The following is an 18,085-nucleotide window of genomic DNA, read 5'->3' as shown; positions in this document are numbered from 1 at the left end:
ATTTGAAAATCAATGTATCTCAAAGTGCTTTCTAATCTGCAGTATAAAGTATTTATTATAATTTAACCACTTAATTAATCACATATACAACTTTTATTCAGCATGTACTACATGTTCAACCTTACATTAGGACCTTATATTAACCTCATCCAACATTCAAAGTCTTTCAGAGCCCTTAAAACAGTATCAGCCAACCAGAGTGTATATTATGATGCCCCTAGCTTAAAAGTCATGTACTATATTAGTCTGCTATTGCTGCATAACAAATGCAGACTTAGCAGTTTAAAACAACACCCTTTTATTAATTCATAGCTTCTGTAGGTCAGAAGTTGGGGCATGGCTTCCCTGGGTCCTCTGCTAACAAGGCTGAAACGAAGATGTGGCAGGCTGTGTTCTCATCTGAAAGCTTGACCAGGGAAGAATCCATTTCCCAGCTCATTCAGGTTGTTGGCAGAATTTGGTTTTTGTGGTTGTATTTCTGAGTTCCCTCTGTGCTTGCTGGCTGTCAGCTGAGGATCCCTTTCTGGAACCAGAGGCCACCTCAATGCCTGAAGATGAAGCCCACTCACAACACGGCAGCTTACTTCTTCAAAGCCATGAAGAGAATGCTTGAGATGTGGAGAAGTCTAAACTACATTTAAAGTCTAGACTACATCTTTCATTAGGACAGACCTACCTAGACCAAGTCCTTTTATCTCATCATGAAATCTCACATAAATATCACATAATTATGTCAGTGATAGTTCATCATATTCGTAGGTCCCACCCACACTCAAGGAGAAGGAATTATACAAGACATGACAGCTGGGAGCAGGAATCTAGGGGTCAACTTTGAATTATGCCTACCTATCACATGTGAGGATAATTTGATTTGAACAGCACAGGATGCTAACAGATGTGCCTTACTCTCAGAAGGTTATAAAGACAGGCTAGATTTGGAAGGTGGAATGAAGAAGCAAGTGATAGGCCCCTGGTAGAAGTGGACTGTAAGCTTGCTATCACTGAAATGTTCTAGTTTGATTCTGTGAATTTAGCCAGTCTTGACAAGCAGAATATGAGAGGCATTCTGAATTATCAAATTATGTTTTATGTCTCCTGTATTGGTCTTAGTCTCTGATATCCCAAGACAAGACAAATTGCAATCCAGAGATCTGATTAATGAATGTATCAAAGTGGTTATTAAGACATTGGAAATGAAATAGAAACTCCATATTTTGAGATATTGAGCTAGAGACACATACATAGACAATGGTACAAAACTGTCTGCATTCATGACCAGTCCTTGAAAGTTCATATTAACAAACGTCAAACACAATAAATCAGCTATTCTTGGTCACTTTATATTTGATTCTTCTGTCACAATAGCTTTCTTCCTTGCTTCTGCAGATCAAATTGGGAAGTGACTGTCTGCAGTCATAATGCAAAAAATAGTCCACACTTTGATAGGTTCTTATTACTTATTAAATGTTTAATAGGCTGAAAGACTCACTCTAAGCTTTGTTTCATTTCCCTTGGTGAATATAGTATTACTTGTTAGGGGAAGAATACTTTCAGTTCTTGGAGAGTTTTATAAATAGTAGTGGGTAAAACTTCAAGATACTTATTATTTTCTCCTATTTAGCTTACACTGAGTTGAATTTACAAGCATAATAACCTCAATGGGGAAAATTACTAAAGTTAAATAGAAAATAGAGGAGAGAAAAATCCTTATCTGCATACCTAAAACTAAAGAATTAAAGAAATCTTTTTTTTTTTTTTTTTTTTGAATCTACACAATCTTCAATGTATTAAGAATAGAAAAAGGTCACTGGGCTCAACAAGCAACCCCCTGCTGTTTTCCTCATCGCTGGTTTCCTGTTCACTCTCTATACACTTGTTTCTTCTCTTTGTCTAATACATATTGACTTTCTTATTTCACAGACTCTGTGATATTTTGCAGCAAGGGTGATAACCCAGAAGATTTTCTTTCACTGCAAAACAAAGGGTCATTCCTCTGAAGATGTTTCATATAGCCTGGTTTTTAAATGTTGTTTAGAAGCAGAAAAGATTCTGTAGCTTAATATAATTTTATATGAAATTTTCTTCCTTTAAAAACCCTAACACAAAGTACCTACAGTTTGGCCATATGCAGTGGATACATATACAGATATAGTTTATAGTTCCATATAGAATTAATGCTCACCCCATCTGAAACATGCATGTGCTTGAGTAAATGCATACTCCCACACACACACACACACACACACACACTCAAACACACATACACAAAACACTAAACTTGGTTGGAGTGAAAGCCTACTTTAACAGGGTTCTGTTTTCTCACATTGAACCCTATAAACTCAGTAAAAATGGATTGGCCACTTATGAAACCGATGTTGCCTCTCTCCATGCCCAAGAAATATTGTGTGGGTTAATGTTCTTGTTTTACTTTTCTGAAAAACAAATGTTTTCTTTTACTTACAGCACAGAGCCCAACACAGGACTTGAACTCACCACTTTGAGATCAAGACCTGAGCTGAGATCAAGATTCAGGTGCTTAACTGACTAAGCCACCCAGGAGCCCCTTCTCATTCATTGTGTGCAACATCACTGATTTCTACTATTCCCTATGTTCCTTATTTTATAAAATATACATCAAAACCAATTTACTATCTTCCCCTTTATATTGAGGGCACTGAAAAAAATGTGTAGGAACAGGGAGTATATTCTTTAAGATATATTATATATTTCTCATACAGGAACCTTCTACTTGAGGAGAATGTACGCCTCTTTTCTGAGCTACCCACTGCTGAACTAGAAGACTGAAAAATGGATAAGTTGGTTCTCTCCATTCTTCTTCACTCAAACTCCTGTCTCCTTCAGCTTCTCCTAAAGTTCAAGCATTTAAAAGCTTCTGGGAGCTGACTCACCTTAGAAATGAACATTCAGAACTACTTAGTCCATTCCATCTAATTTTATACTACTTAAAACTTTTGGCTGCCAATGCCAGAGGGCACACAATGGGTACTCTTTTTCTCTCTAGATCTCTTACAAATGTGTGTGAGTTTGTATTTAATCTTAGGATGCCCTTGAGTTGCCAGATTTAGCAAACAAAGCAACAAACAGAGCATCTACTTCCATTGCAATTTCAGATCAACGATGGGTATTTGGTTAGATGTTGGCCACCCTTTATTTATTTATTTATTTATTTATTTATTTATTTACATCCAAGTTAGTTAGCATATAGTGCTACAATGATTTCAGGAGTGGATTCCTTAGTGCCCCTTACCCATTTAGCCTGTCCCTCCTCCCACAATGCCTCCAGCAATCCTCTGTTGGTTCTCCATATTTAAGAATCTCTTACGTTTTGTTCCCTCTCTGTTTTTATATTATTTTTGCTTCCCTTCCCTTATGTTCATCTGTTTTGTATCTTAAACTCCTCATATGAGTGAAGTCATATGATATTTGTCTTTCTCTGACTAATTTCGCTTAGCATAATACCCTCTAGTTCCATCCATGTAGTTGCAAATGGCACAATTTCATTCTTTTTTTTTGCTGAGCAATACTCCATTGAATATATATATATATATATATATATATATATATATATCTTCTTTATCCATTCATCCATCAATATTCATCCATCAATGGACATTTGGGATCTTTCCATATTTTGGCTATTGTTGATAGTGCTGCTAGAAACATTGGGGTGCATGTGCCCCTTTGAAATAGCACACCTGTATCCCTTGGATAAATACCTAGTAGTGCAATTGCTGGGTCGTAGGGTAGTTCTATTTTAATTTTTTGAAGAACCTCCATACTATTTTCCAGAGTGGCTGCACCAGTGTTCAGTCCCACCAGCAATGCAAAAGAGATCCTCTTTCTCTGCATCCTCACCAACATCTGTTGTTGCCTGAGTTGTTCATGTTAGTCATTCTGACAGGTGTGAGGTGGTATCTCATTGTGGTTTTGATTTGTATTTCCCTGATGATGAGTGATGTTGAGCATTTTTTCATGTGTCGGTTGGCCATCTGGATGTCTTCTTTGGAGAAGTGTCTATTCATGTCTTTTGCCCACTTCTTCACTGGATTATTTGGTTTTTGGGTGTCGAGCTTGTTAAGTTCTTTATATATTTTGGATACTAACCCTTTATCTGATATGCCGTTTGCAAATATCTTCCCCCATTCCGTTGGTTGCTTTTTAATTTTGCTGATTGTTTCCTTTGCTGAGCAGAAACTTTTTATTTTGATGAGGTTCCAATAGTACATTTTTGCTTTTGTTTCTCTTGCCTCTGGAGACGTGTTGAATAAGAAGTTGCTGCGGCCAAGATCAAAGAGATTTTTGCCTCCTTTCTCCTAGAGGATTTTGATGACTTCCTGTCTTACGTTTCTGTCTTTCAACCATTTTGAGTTTATTTTTGTGTATGGTGTAAGAAAGTGGTCCAGGTTCATTTTTCTGCATGTCGCTGTTTAGTTTTCCCAGCACCACTTGCTGAAGAGACTGTCTTTATTCCATTGGATAGTCTTTCCTCTTTGTCAAAGATTAGTTGCTGGCCAATCTTCTTGACCATTCTTCCTAATAATGTGCAAGCAAGTAAGTGGGAAGGAAAGGGTAGAGATGCCATACCAGCTGGATCTTTTTATCTGTATTTCGTTAGAGAACAAAGGTTTTTTTAGATATGTCCCTCTGCTAGCCAGATTTCACTTAGGTCCACCAAATGTAACTGCATTTCTTGGCCATCCATAGCTGCCAGGAAGCTGAGAATTGAGTACTGATTTTTATTCTCTCAGGCCTTATATTAGGAGCCAACAAGGGAGCCTGGAGCTGGGAAAGGGTGTTAAGTAAGCCAATTACACTCTCTGGAACACCAAACAAATTAGGTTTAAGGACAGGAAATTAAAAATGTTTAGCACAAAGAAACTCATAAAATCTACCCTTCATAGACTCTTGTCGAAAAAAATTACTTGATGATAAACACATATACTAATGAAAGTTTAAATGTGTATGTATGTATATGTGTGTGTGTGTGTGTGCGCGCACACACAAAGCGGGAAGTCATTAAATTAAAGAAACAGTGCACTAAACCCAGGAGTAAAATTTTTTTCAAGTGCTGAATTTTAAAGAGGTAGCAAGAAACAAGAGAAATCTATAAAACATATCTCCAAAAAGGTGTTACATTGCATTTCAAGGAAAGTTAAAATTTTGTGAAGACATTTTCCCCCTATAAGCAGGATGAAAGTTAATCTATAATTCTAACAAAAAGAAAAATCTATTTTAAAAAAGCCTTATCTATCTATGCCAAAAAAAATGCAGTATGATTTTAAAGCAATTGACAGAAATTTAACTGATATACTTTTATGTTGTTGTTTTTGTTAATGGGTTCAGTCATAGTACTTGATCCTGAAGAAGAAAGCAGTTACTTAAGCATGCTATTATGATTTTGTATATAGCTTTTTAATTTGTTTAATCAACATATAGAAAAAAGGCAGCAGACCGACTTGTAGTTTGGGAATGTAAATATTGTAAACATATATAGTGTAAAAAACAACACAATGAACAGTAATTGAGAGGAGACAGTAGGAGAGATGAGTCAGATATCAAATTTCAATAAATCCTGTCTATAATTAATAGAGTAAGAATTGGTTTTATGAATGTGTACCCAGGTAAAGGACTAAAACTAATGAACAGTAACAAAAATTGGGAGGCGATAGCAAAGAAAATTTTTAAAAGATAAACAAATTCTCTAATAATTTCCTTCCTTGTGTTGGGAAACCAATAAACCCTGTCTAAGACAATGAAATAAGATGAAGTACAAACATTATATTTTGATATTTTCTTGAGAACCACAAAATGATCCCAAGGCATAGTAATTAAAGTTGGTGATCTCAAAGAGACTCTAGGTATTTTATCACTGACAATGAATGGCCTCCTTTCAATCTTAGAATTTAAGCATCCTACTTCATTAAAATTTTAATGATACCAATCGAAAGTATCATTATTTTAAAACCTTAAGAAAAAAGTTGTAAATTAAACTATCATTCAGTAAATTACTATAATTTGAAACCGTAATTTTATACTTTTTAAAAGAGGTCTGTCAGACTTACATAGAGATTTTTATCTCAAATCACCTTGGTGAATAAATGAATGGGAAATAGAAGTGAAATAAATTGGATAAGGTATTTTTTAAAGTTCTTTACATGAGGAGCCAGAATTACTGTTCATCTGTTTTATTAATGTCCCTATTTTTGTCTCCCAAAATATTTGTCTCCTGGACCATTAAGATAGTTGATGATAGATAATTTTTTCAGGCTGCTCTGCATTGTCTCCAGAATTTTCTTCTATGATATGGATGCCAATTCTACAAGACTTGTTGCTGCTGGTTTATCATACTAGAATGTGTCTGTAGAAGGTTTTCAAAATATAAACAGAACTCATATTCCTTCCCCAGATGGTTCTTAAATAGTTTGAGATGAAAATGTCGACATTTAAGTTATATTATCATGCCGCAAGTAACAATGATGTGTGTGCATGCACGGGCAGTGATGAGTTTGTTGTGAACGCCGTCTGCCTGACAAAAATTATAGAATGCCATCAATCATAAGATGCATCTTGATTTCAAACGTGTTAAAGTATGAAAAAAAGTAAGTTATAATGAATGAAATGCAATACTTTATCTACCATAGGACGTTCCTGCTACTGACTGACATGGCCATCAAATACTGCCTTCCCAGATATTTCATGTTGACTAGGATACATGAGTTTCTATGCCTCATTTCAATTCATGTCAACTACCTAAATTTTTCAATGAATATTTAAAAAAATTCTTTACTCTGACTCTGAGTATATATAGCATAACTATATATACTATCTATATAGTATATATATATTTATAATTTTCATTTCATATATATTATATATAATATATATTATATGGTATATATCATATATACTATTATATATAGCATAAATTATAATTTTCATTTTGCCTGTTACGTTATTTATTATGGGTAAGGAAGAATATATAAAATGTGACTGAAGAGTATAAGAAGTAGTGATTGGTATAATTGGCTTAGCAAAATTGGGCTGCATACATCCTAATTCCTTAGATAAAGGGGAGGCTTGGGTGCTGATTGGCCAGTGCAACCATGTACCATTGCACTTTGGGCCATGTGCTAGTCTAGGCACTTATAAGGCTTTTACGACTACTTAGGACAAAGCCCCTCTTTTTTAATTTATAGAAAGGCAAATAACTTTGCCTTGTGGTGGGTAAAGTTCTAGACCAGTACAATCCAATAGAAATATAATAATTTTAACTACATATGTAATTTAACATTTTCTAGTATTGATACTTAAAGAAGAAACAAATGACTTGTAATAATATATTTTGATCTAAGTATTAACAAAATATATTATTTAACATGCAATCGATATAAAACATTAATGAAATACTTTACATATTTTTGGTACTAAGTCTTCAAAATCTAGTATGTGATTTGTACTTACAACACATCTCAATTTGGACTAGTGCTTCTGGACAAATGTGACCAGAGGTTGACATGTCGACAGCACAGCTCTAGATTGTAAATGACAGTGCAGTTCTAGACTATAGATGTCAATGTTTTTGAAGTACTTGTATCCATTGCTTCAATTTAGATCTACCTGCCATGGACAGACATATGTGTCCAAGGTGCTATGATTTCCCAAGCAACAGCGGTCATCCAAGTACTGATGTGTATATGAACAGGGAGGGAAGACGTCAAGGCTGAGGGATGGCATAGGACTCACATTGTGAGAGACAGATGAGAAGAAACTTCAAAAAGGCCTATTCACTATTAGAATGTCAGTAGAGGCAGGAGCTCAGGAGAGTAAGTCTTTTGTGAGTGAGATCCGTCTCGCATTTTAGTTTCTATTTTCAGGCCTGCATTTTCAGAAAGAGATCTCCCATTTTGCTTTTTCTTGTGACATCTTTCCCCTGCTTCTCTGTCTCTCTGTCTCTCTCTCCATGTGTCTGTCCTCTCCCATCTCTCTCTCTCTCTCTCTCTCTCTCTCTCTCTCTCTCATTTCCTATCTCTATTTCTGTTTTCCCCTTTCATATCCAAAATTTTTATATCAAACTTGATTCGTCACCTATACTATTTTACTCTTTGCCTTTCTTTTCCTTCTCTTTGCTCTCCCAGTGTGCGTCTTTTCTCTGATTCTTCTGTCTTGGGACATAAAATCCATTCACTATTGATCCATCGTGGGGCAATAATGCTTTTTCTCTTTGATATTAGTACATCCACATGCTCAAGCACGAATTGCACACTCTATTACTACTGCCTAGCCCTGTGCTTTTGCAGAACATCAGCTACTTGCCACGGGTTTGTGGTGTTTAATGCTTGCTTATAATTTATACTCCACATAATTTCTTAAATTTTATCTGACTCTCTTTCAGCAGGATGGCTTCAGCATTCTGAGCTGTATTCCTCAAGCTGTGTTGTGCTCTGGTAAATACTCACAAATCTTTATTATTGCCATATGTTTGTAATGAAAGAGTTATTAGTTTCTTGTTGTCTAAAGCAGTCTGTTTTTGTTTTTTAAACATAATCAGAGTTTTTTAAAGTTAACACTTAAAAATAAGAATAAGCTACTTGATAAACCTATTTAGCCAATTAATGAAGACATCGTTTATAGATTTGGATGTAAAAGTTTTAAAAAATACCTTTGTTAGAAATTGTTAATAAAAACTTCAATTTAAGAAAAAAAATTATACGGTCTTGATTTAATTGTATATTTGGCATTATTAAACAGTATGAGGTTTAAGAAAGTAAAATAGAAATCTATAAATAGGCATTAAAAATGAAAAATTATAAAAGACCAAAAAGGATTTTATTTTCAAAAAACATTCTAGAGAAAAGCAGATACATAATTCTACATGCTAAATTTATTGCATTCTTTTGTGTCCAGTATTAAGCATGAACATCTAGAAACATATTTAAAGTTTTTTAAAAGAAATATTTATTTATTTTGAGAAAGACAGGAGACAGAGAGAGTGAACAAGCAGGGAGGTGCTTTGAGAGAGAGGAAGAGAGAGAATCCCAAGCAGACTCCATGCTGTCAGCACAGAGCATGACATGGGGCTTAGCCTCACAAACCGTGAGATCGTGACCTGAGTTGAAATCCAGAATCCTACACTTAACCGACTGAGCTTCCCAGGTGTCTGAATCGAAAAACATATTTAATATTTATAGGAACTTAATGAAATTTATTTCCATTTTTTTTTACCGATGAGGAAATTAAGGTACAAAGAAATGATTCAGCAAGAAAGTAGCAGAACCAGGATTCAATCAACAGATGTGTACATGTATTCAGAGATGATTTTCTAAAAAGTTGTATCATACCACTTCTCATAAGATCTATAAATCTTAGTAGAATGAGGACAATAAGAAATTGTTACATAAGAATTTTTTATTAGAATAATAGGATTGATTACTATGAGTCTTAGCATTCAATGTACCTTATAGTTATAGAACACTCAATTTTTAGCCTGGTACAAGGTTGCCTGGAATGAAGACTATCTTTCCCAGAATCCTCAAACCCAGATGTGGCATGTGACTAATTTCTGGCCAATGTTATATAAGTAAATTTTTTTTTTCTGCAGGGTTTTGCCCTTAAAGTTTGGCCACATCATACATGACCTTTTCCTTTCCCCTATCCCAATATGTAGATTGCACACTTGGTGTTGAGTCATTTTAAATTGTAAAGTCAGGTCACCCAGAGAGGGATGTTATATAAGAAAAGAGAAAGCACCTCAACCATAGATAAATTCATGTGTCACAGTCTCCATATCAACCTGAATCTACATTGAAAAGAAAGAAACTCCAATTTTCTTGAACCCCTGTTATTCTACGTCTCTGTTAGTGCAGTATATCCAATTCCCTGACCAATGTAAGTGAGTTGAATTTACTGGTCATTCCCTGACCAATGTAAGTGAGTTGAATTTACTGTAGTTCTTGCATCAGTTATCACCAGTTTCCCTTCTACCTGTCCCTCACCTTTTCTCTAGGTGTTCACTAAAATATCTTCAGGAGGAAAGAGAGCAGAGCAGGTAGTATTACATGTTTACTATAAGTTTATTCAAGATCTTTATATCTGGCATTCGTTACCCTGCTGATAAACTAGACTGTGCATCTATTACATGCACACACATATATACACGTGTACACACACTGTTTTATTACTATACGTCTTCAGAGATAGGGAAACAGTTCTGCACACACACAAAAAACATGTGTCTCTGATGTGAGATGTATAGGTGACAACGTTTTCAGGACTATAATAGCCTAGTGAAACTTCTTGTTGGAAAATATGACCTAACTTGATTTATTCCAATTGACTGAGACAGTAACCAAAGAGTATCTTAGTTCGCAGAATTCTTTGAATGAAATGATTTAGTAGGTTCTCTTAGAATTTGAAGAATTTGGGCTTCTCATGCCTCTAAGTGATATTAGAAGTACCAATTAAGTTGGTGCTCCAGCTCTCAGGTTTTTCTCACTATTCCCTGAAAAACGATGGGAGTGGGAAAACAATGTCATTATAGTTTGTTTTAAAGGTTTCTTTTTTTTTTTACCTTAGACAAACTATGTACGTAGAGTCAAACTGTACTGTTTGAAATAACTTGACACTGCATGTATTAAGCTAAATGGAAGGCAACGTGAGTACAATGAAACTGATTTAGTATGCAATATTTATCTGTGGGAGACAGAAACACAATTCAATTCAGGCTGATTCATCCTCCAATTTCTGTGCACAGAATCCCACAGGAGGTCATCTACCATCATTTTATACCTATTTGGTATGCTCGAATACATCAGGCAGTAATAGAGTAAACCCCGCAAGCATGGGTGGCAGGGTAACGGGCTCTTCCCCATTCAGCCATCGTGCGGAGCTTAAGTTTTGTTTTTTCCCCTCATCCACTTTGTGAGCATGAAATTACTGTAATTGTTTTTGAAAAACTTTTATGTTTTCACTGTATCCATCAACCTAGGAGGTCTTTCCATGCTGTGTACTGTTTCTGTCTCATGATGAATATTATTTTAGAATTTGAAGCTGATGTTACTTTTATTTATTTATCTAGTTCGGTTAACCCTCTTTTCACAACCCATTGATAAGGCATGCCTTTCTTTTAACTCTCTTTTCTTCTAGATTACATTGTTTGCTCTCCAGATGTAAATACTATTGTTTTCTCCATATATTTTTCCAAATGCAAGTTTTTACACCCAGATTTACTAGGAATTTGTATACTGGTAGGAGTAGTGTCTGAGAAGAGAATTTTGAGCATTGAGTATATTTAACTAAGTATATTTCTTTACCTGTTACTCCCTCTTCACTGAGTTCCTATGAATTCTATTATTATAGTGCCATTATTTTTAGTAGTATCTGCTGTGGTAAAAAAAAATAACCATCAAAGTTTGACAATGCTCTTAGAATATCCATTTTTTTTAAATATACACACATGTATAGAACATGAAGACTGGCAAAAAAAAATCAAAGAATTTATTTTTCTAAATGTATACACTAGAACTTCTGTATCCAAATGATAATTCTTCAAAGGAGTAATTTTGGAAGGTTTTCACTTCAGTAACATTATCAATGTTTAAAACTTTTATGGAATAATTCTTATTAATCTTCTAAGTTATTGTGAAAGTTTTACAAAATGACCACTTTTATCAACAGACGCATGGAAAAAATTTTTATCACCATTTACCATCAGGGAAATACAAATCAAACTACAATAAGATAATACCACATACCTGTCAGAATGGCTAAAATCAACAACACAAGAAACAACAGATGTTGGCAAGGATGTGGAGAAAATGAACACTTGTGCACTGTTGGTGGGAATGCAAACTGGTGCAGCCACTCTTGAAAACTGTGTGGAAAAAAGTTTAAAATAGAATTACTCTATGAACCAGCAATCACACAACTGGGTATTTACCCAAAGAATACAAAAACACTAATTCGAAGGCATATGTGCACTCTTATGTTTATAGCAGCATTATTTACAATAGGCAAATTATGGAAGTGGCCCAAGTGTCCATTGATAGATGAATGGATAAAGAAGAAGTAATATATATATCATATATATGTATATATATGATATATATATATATGTGATATACATATATATAATGGAATAGTATTCAGCCATTAAAAAGAATAAAATCTTGCCATTTGCAATGACATGGATAGAGCTAGAGAGTATAGTGCTAAGCGAAATTAGTCAGAGTAAGACAAATACCATATGATTTCACTCACATGTAGAATTTAAGTTACAAAACAAATAAGCAAAGGGAAAAAAAGAGAGAGAAAGACAAATCAAGAAACAGACTCTTAATTATAGAGAACAAAATGATGGTTACCAGAGGGGAGGGGGTACAGGGATGGGTTAAATAGGTAATGGGGGTCATGATGAGCACTGACTAATGTATGGAATTGTTGAATCACTATATGTACACCTGAAACTAATATAACACTGTATGTTAACTAACTGGAATTAAAATAAATACTTTTTTTTAATAAAAGACTACTTTTTATTACCAGATAGCCACACATTTTTTTGTAACCAAAAGGGGTTTTATTCCAGTTTCATTCCTTTCCATATTCTTATTCAATTGAAGGAATTTTGACCTTTTTAAAATACCAAGTCCATACAATATAAATTTTTGCCAACAATAAGAATGTTCATGCCCAGTTTCAGCTAATGGTCTTCCTACTATTTTTTTTTTCTTCATGCTCCGTTTTCTTCCTTCTTAGAACTTTAGACTTGAAATGTGGATATCTTTGCATTTTTCTCTCCACTCTTCTTAGATCAATTTTTGAAATCCTCAGATTCTGTGGGATCTAACCCCTTTCCTTATCTCCACGGCAAGAGCCACCACTAATTACATTCAGGATTTTATTACCTCTTGCTTTGTAACTGGTTTCTTTCCCCAAACTCTAGTCTCAGCCTCCTTCCAATTCTTAGTTCTTTCACATTGTACCTTGAAGGTTGGGTACTATGCACTTTGTATGGTGTACATCCACAGGTTGGCCTTGACTCTTCATTTGTTGGGTAACTTTAAGGCTGGCAGATAACGAGTTCTTCCTGGCCAGCATCATGACAAGGTGACTCTTAAACAATTATAGATTCAGGTGACAGTGCAAGTGGATAACTAGTAAATTCCTGCTTATGGATGTATTTACTCAGGAAAGATTATAGATTTTCTTCACTTTTTATAAACATATGTTGGAACTAAATGCAACAACGTGACCTTGTTCCAGGCTAGGATCTGAAAGGTCAGTTAAAACAACTGTCAGCCAAGAAGATTGAAGTTGTTGTTTATTTTCTCTGGGACAAGATCAAACGCTTGTTGCACCTAGGTAAAAAAAAAATCCTTTAGTTGATAAGTGGAGGATACATCCGAGAACAAACAGAATAGAACAAACAGAATAGAATAGACATGGCCTTCTAACTCTCTTTATAGGCTTTAGAAAAATATATGTCCTAAACAATAATCTAACATAGATTCCTGTAAAAATATCATAATAATGAGATCTTCAGTGCTGAAAATCCCTTTACTGCAACTCAATTTATCACTAATCTTGACAATAATTACACAAATTACTCACAAATACTATTACCATCTATCTCAGTATTTTCTGGTTATGGATCTTTTTTTTTTTTTTTTCTGGGAGTGGGGACATTTGACTCTAATGCTATTATTATCAATAACTTTCACCTGGTAAAAGAAAACCCATGTTGTTTCAGCTTTCTTTTTTCCTTCCCAGGCACTTACTATCTGATAAAAACAAAACAAAACAAAACAAAACAAAACACAATTCAAAACAGTGAAAGACGGGAGTTCGAAGCTATGACCATTCATAAAGTTCATGATTTTTGTTCTTCTTATGTTTTGAAGCCCGTAGTGGGGGTGTACATAATACCTGCTGACCGGGATCCCATACTTAGTGCCTCTCAGTTGTGAAGCATTTACTTGTCCTCTTGGAATTCTTATTTCTGATCTTCTTCAAGCCTCTTCTGTCATTCTCCATGCTCAATGAAATTAAACATAGGGAGCTGGGGCACAATTTCCACAGAAAATATTTTGAGTACAGAGAGGTTCTTAGCTGATATCTTCACAGAAGATTAAAATCTTCTCTTCAGTCACTGAGACTCTGTCTCAAGGAGGGAGAATGAAAAACATTTGAATAGGTGGAATTAAAGAACATTCTGAAATACTTCTTTTTTGTTACCTAGTCTTTTTGTTCATAATTATTATTATAATAATTATCATTGTTTTTCATTTCTCAACTTTCCTTTGACTTGGAAAGACAAAAAAGAGCTTCACACAGAAAATCGTTCAGTGCTATTCCTTCACTTATTTGGCAGAATGTATCTTTCGTGTTGGCTGGCATTTATTGAATGCTTACTATGTACGAAGACCTGTCCTTAAGCAACTGAGATGGAGCAACTCATTTAATCCTTAAGGCAAGTCAGTGAGGAGAGCATACTAACCCTATTTAACAGGTGATAAAGCTTACACAGTGAAAGATTTAGAAGAAACTTGTCATGCTCTTACTGCCTAGCATTAGTAAGTGTTCAGAAAATATAGTTTTACCAATGCATAAATAAATGGGTAAGTAAAAACTCTTCTCCAGAGTTAATTTAAGGAACTACCTCTAAATAATACAGGTTTTTGATATGAGTTTCTTATAACATTTCATTAGAAACTGGGAAAATTTTATAGCAGAATGTTAGAATTTTAGAATGTTCTTCCCTGGCTAGGTTTGGTTTTTCTTCCTCTTGAGTTTTCCAGACACTACCACTGATTTTCCGTCACTTTTCTGTTATTTTGCTCAAGGTGACTCTGTATTGGAATGGTTATGCCCTATTGTTTAGGACTATTTTCAGACTCTGCTTCTGTTTTTATCCAGAGATCACCTTAACTATGGGATTTTTATCAAAAATTAAAATTTTTGCCAAGTGGCTTTGATGTCATTCACCAAAGGATCCCATTAGTTATTATAAGACATCACCTCACTCACTGTGTAATCCTATGCCTTCAGCTTCTCTCTGCTTGAATGATCTGAATTCCCTGGTTGTCAGCCTCACTACTCTGTCCTAGCCTTGTTTCATGCTGCCTGAGTGGTTATACCAAACGTATTATAAACAAGGGCATTTTGGAGAGAATGTACTACAAATTTGAGGCCAAAAATGCACACAGTAGCTCTTCATGAGTAATACCATTAGAAAGCAGAACAAAATCCAATAGTTTATAGTCTGATGTTGAAAGATTAATGGGATTATAAAATTCATTTATTAAACCACTCAGTTATTCAAATAGCAGCCATTGAAAATGCTCTGTGCTAGGCAAGGTCTAGTCTTAGTGAATGCAAAGAGTAAGAATAAACATGTATTTTTCTCAAGAGCTCACAAGATTTACCAAGTATTATATTATAAGCAAATTGGTACTGAAAAAAATGACATTGTTGCCTGCTTACTGAATAAATTTAGGCAACAGTCTTTGATCTCCTACTATATGTGAGTTAGTAGGAGATATAAAGATAACAGAATATGTATAACAATTGGAACTTAAACAAAAACTATTGTGGTTAGGGGGCGCCTGGGTGAATCAGTCAGTTAAACATCCTATTCGATTTTGGCTCAGGTCATGATCTCACCATTCCTGAGTTCAAGCAGCTCAGGATCTATGCAGACTGCAGGGAGCCTACTTGGGATTCTCTCTCTCCCTCTCTCTCTGCCCCTCCCCCCTCTATCTCTCTCAAAATAAATAAATAAACTTAAAAATATTGTGGTTTAACATTATGAATTAGAGATTAATTAAAACAATTTTTTTAATGTTTATTCATTTTTGAGAGAGGGAGAGAGACACAGCATGAGTGGGCGAAGGGCAGAGAGAGGGAGACAGAATCTGAAGCAGGCTCCAGGCTCTGAGCTGACAGCACAGAGCCCGACATGGGGCTCAAACTCACAGTGAGATCATGACCTGAGCTGAAGTCAGATGCTTAACCTACTGAGCCACCCAGGTGCCCCAAGATGAATTTATAAAGTTTGCCTATGCATTTGCTATGTAGTTTTATCTGTTCAATTTTTTCACCCAATATCTAATTTGTCAGACTATTTTCCTGACTGTTGAATTAAAACCGTAGTACTTCCTTTAGTGAACGTCTCTTGATGGTAAATTTTCATAGCTTTGGGTTGACATTCACTCTTAAGAGTTTTGCCATGTCTTTTAATTCTAGGCTGATAGTTTTACTCTTTTGTACTTTGGAAATGTTATTTCATTATTGTTGGGAAGTCTGGTGCTACGTTCATTTTCATTCTTTTATAAGTTATTAGGACTGTAATATTTGACAAAATTTTATTTTAAGGCAGAACATTAAGTGAGAGATAGTTCAAGTAACTAGTAAGATAAAATATTTTATCATTCTATGCAACCAATAATACAGCTTTGAAATAAATGAAATTAAAATTGAGAGAAATATAAGAAGAAATAACAAATCATAGTTAGACATTCTAATATACCACTATGGTTCCACTATCAGTAATTGATAAATTGATAAAACATGTAAAAATATTAGAAAGTATAGATGTAATTTAAATATTAAAATTCACAAAAATTTTCCTAATAAAAATATATCTATCTACTTACCCTTCTACATTATCCCTGCACACAAATGTGAAATAAATATTTACTTAAGCACACCTTGAATGTTTATAAAATTTGATCATATACTTGTCCATGCAAATGTCTTGACACATTTCAAAGAACTAAAATTTTGTGACCAAATGTAGTTAAGCTAGAAAATAATATCTAAAAGAAAAAATGCTAGAAATTAAACCCACCTCTAAATAGCCCAGGAATTAAACAAAGAAGTGAAAATTGAAAATAAAACTTATTTTGAACTTAATGATAATGAAATGTTATACATAAAACTTGTGATTGAGACCTAATTACTGAAATAGAGAAGAAGAAAAATGAAAAATTGATGTTAGCATCCATTTCAAGCTATTAGAAAAAATACCAATTGAAACAAAATTTAAAGTTGAGGACATAATAATATAAATGCAGAAATTCATTAAAAAGTAAGCAAGCATTCAAAAGAAAAGATTAACCAAGGCACAGTTGGTTATACAAAAGTCTAATAAAATGATAAGCTTATACTTAAATTCATATAAAATAAAGAAGGCAAAAATCCATTATAATATAGGTATTTCATGTAAATATTGAATGATATTATGAAAAACTTTATGCTTATAAATTTAAAGGTGTAGGGGCGCCTGGGTGGCTCAGTCGGTTAAGCATGTGACCGGCTCAGGTCATGATCTTGTGGTTTGTGAGTTCGAGCCCCTCGTCAGGCTCTGTGCTGACAGCTTGGAGCTGGAGCCTGCTTCAGATTCTGTGTCTCTCTCTCTGCCCTTTCCCTGTTCACACTGTCTCTCTCTCAAAATAAATAAACATTAAAAAAATAAATAAATTTAAATGTGTATATGAAGTTAATAAATTCCTAGAAAATAACATTAAAACTTAAGGAAAAATAGAAATTATAACCATTTTATAGTCACTTAAAAAGTAGTAGTCAAACATTTCTCAAAACAAAACCAAACAAGCAGACAAATTGCTAGGCTTGATATATTTACAGTGAATTTCTACTGAAATGTGAAAGGTAAACATCAATGCTTTTAGAATATAAGGATCTCAGGAAAGGGAAGGATTTTTAAACTGGACTATTCAGAAGGGCAAAGATTGACAAATTCGTATAAATTCTACTTAAGCATTTTTTTCCATCAAAAGACACCACAAAAAGAATGAAAAACAAATAACATGAGATATAATATTTTCAAAGGTTTAATTCAACAAGGACTAGTGTCCAGAATATATTTTTTTAAGCTCCTAAGGGTCGTTAGTGGATTAAAACAGCAAACCTTAATTTCTCACACTGCATGTCTACCGCAGGTGGGCTCTAACCCTACTCTACGGTCTTACTTAGGAACCCTGGCTATTGGAGCACCCATCTGAAATATTGGTCTCAGGACAGAGGATAGAATTACGAAAATCACAAG

This window comes from Panthera onca, chromosome A1 (assembly GCF_046562875.1).
Source record: "Panthera onca isolate mPanOnc1 chromosome A1, mPanOnc1 haplotype 2, whole genome shotgun sequence".
Taxonomy (NCBI): domain Eukaryota; kingdom Metazoa; phylum Chordata; class Mammalia; order Carnivora; family Felidae; genus Panthera; species Panthera onca.
Note: the sequence above shows the minus strand (reverse complement) of the source record.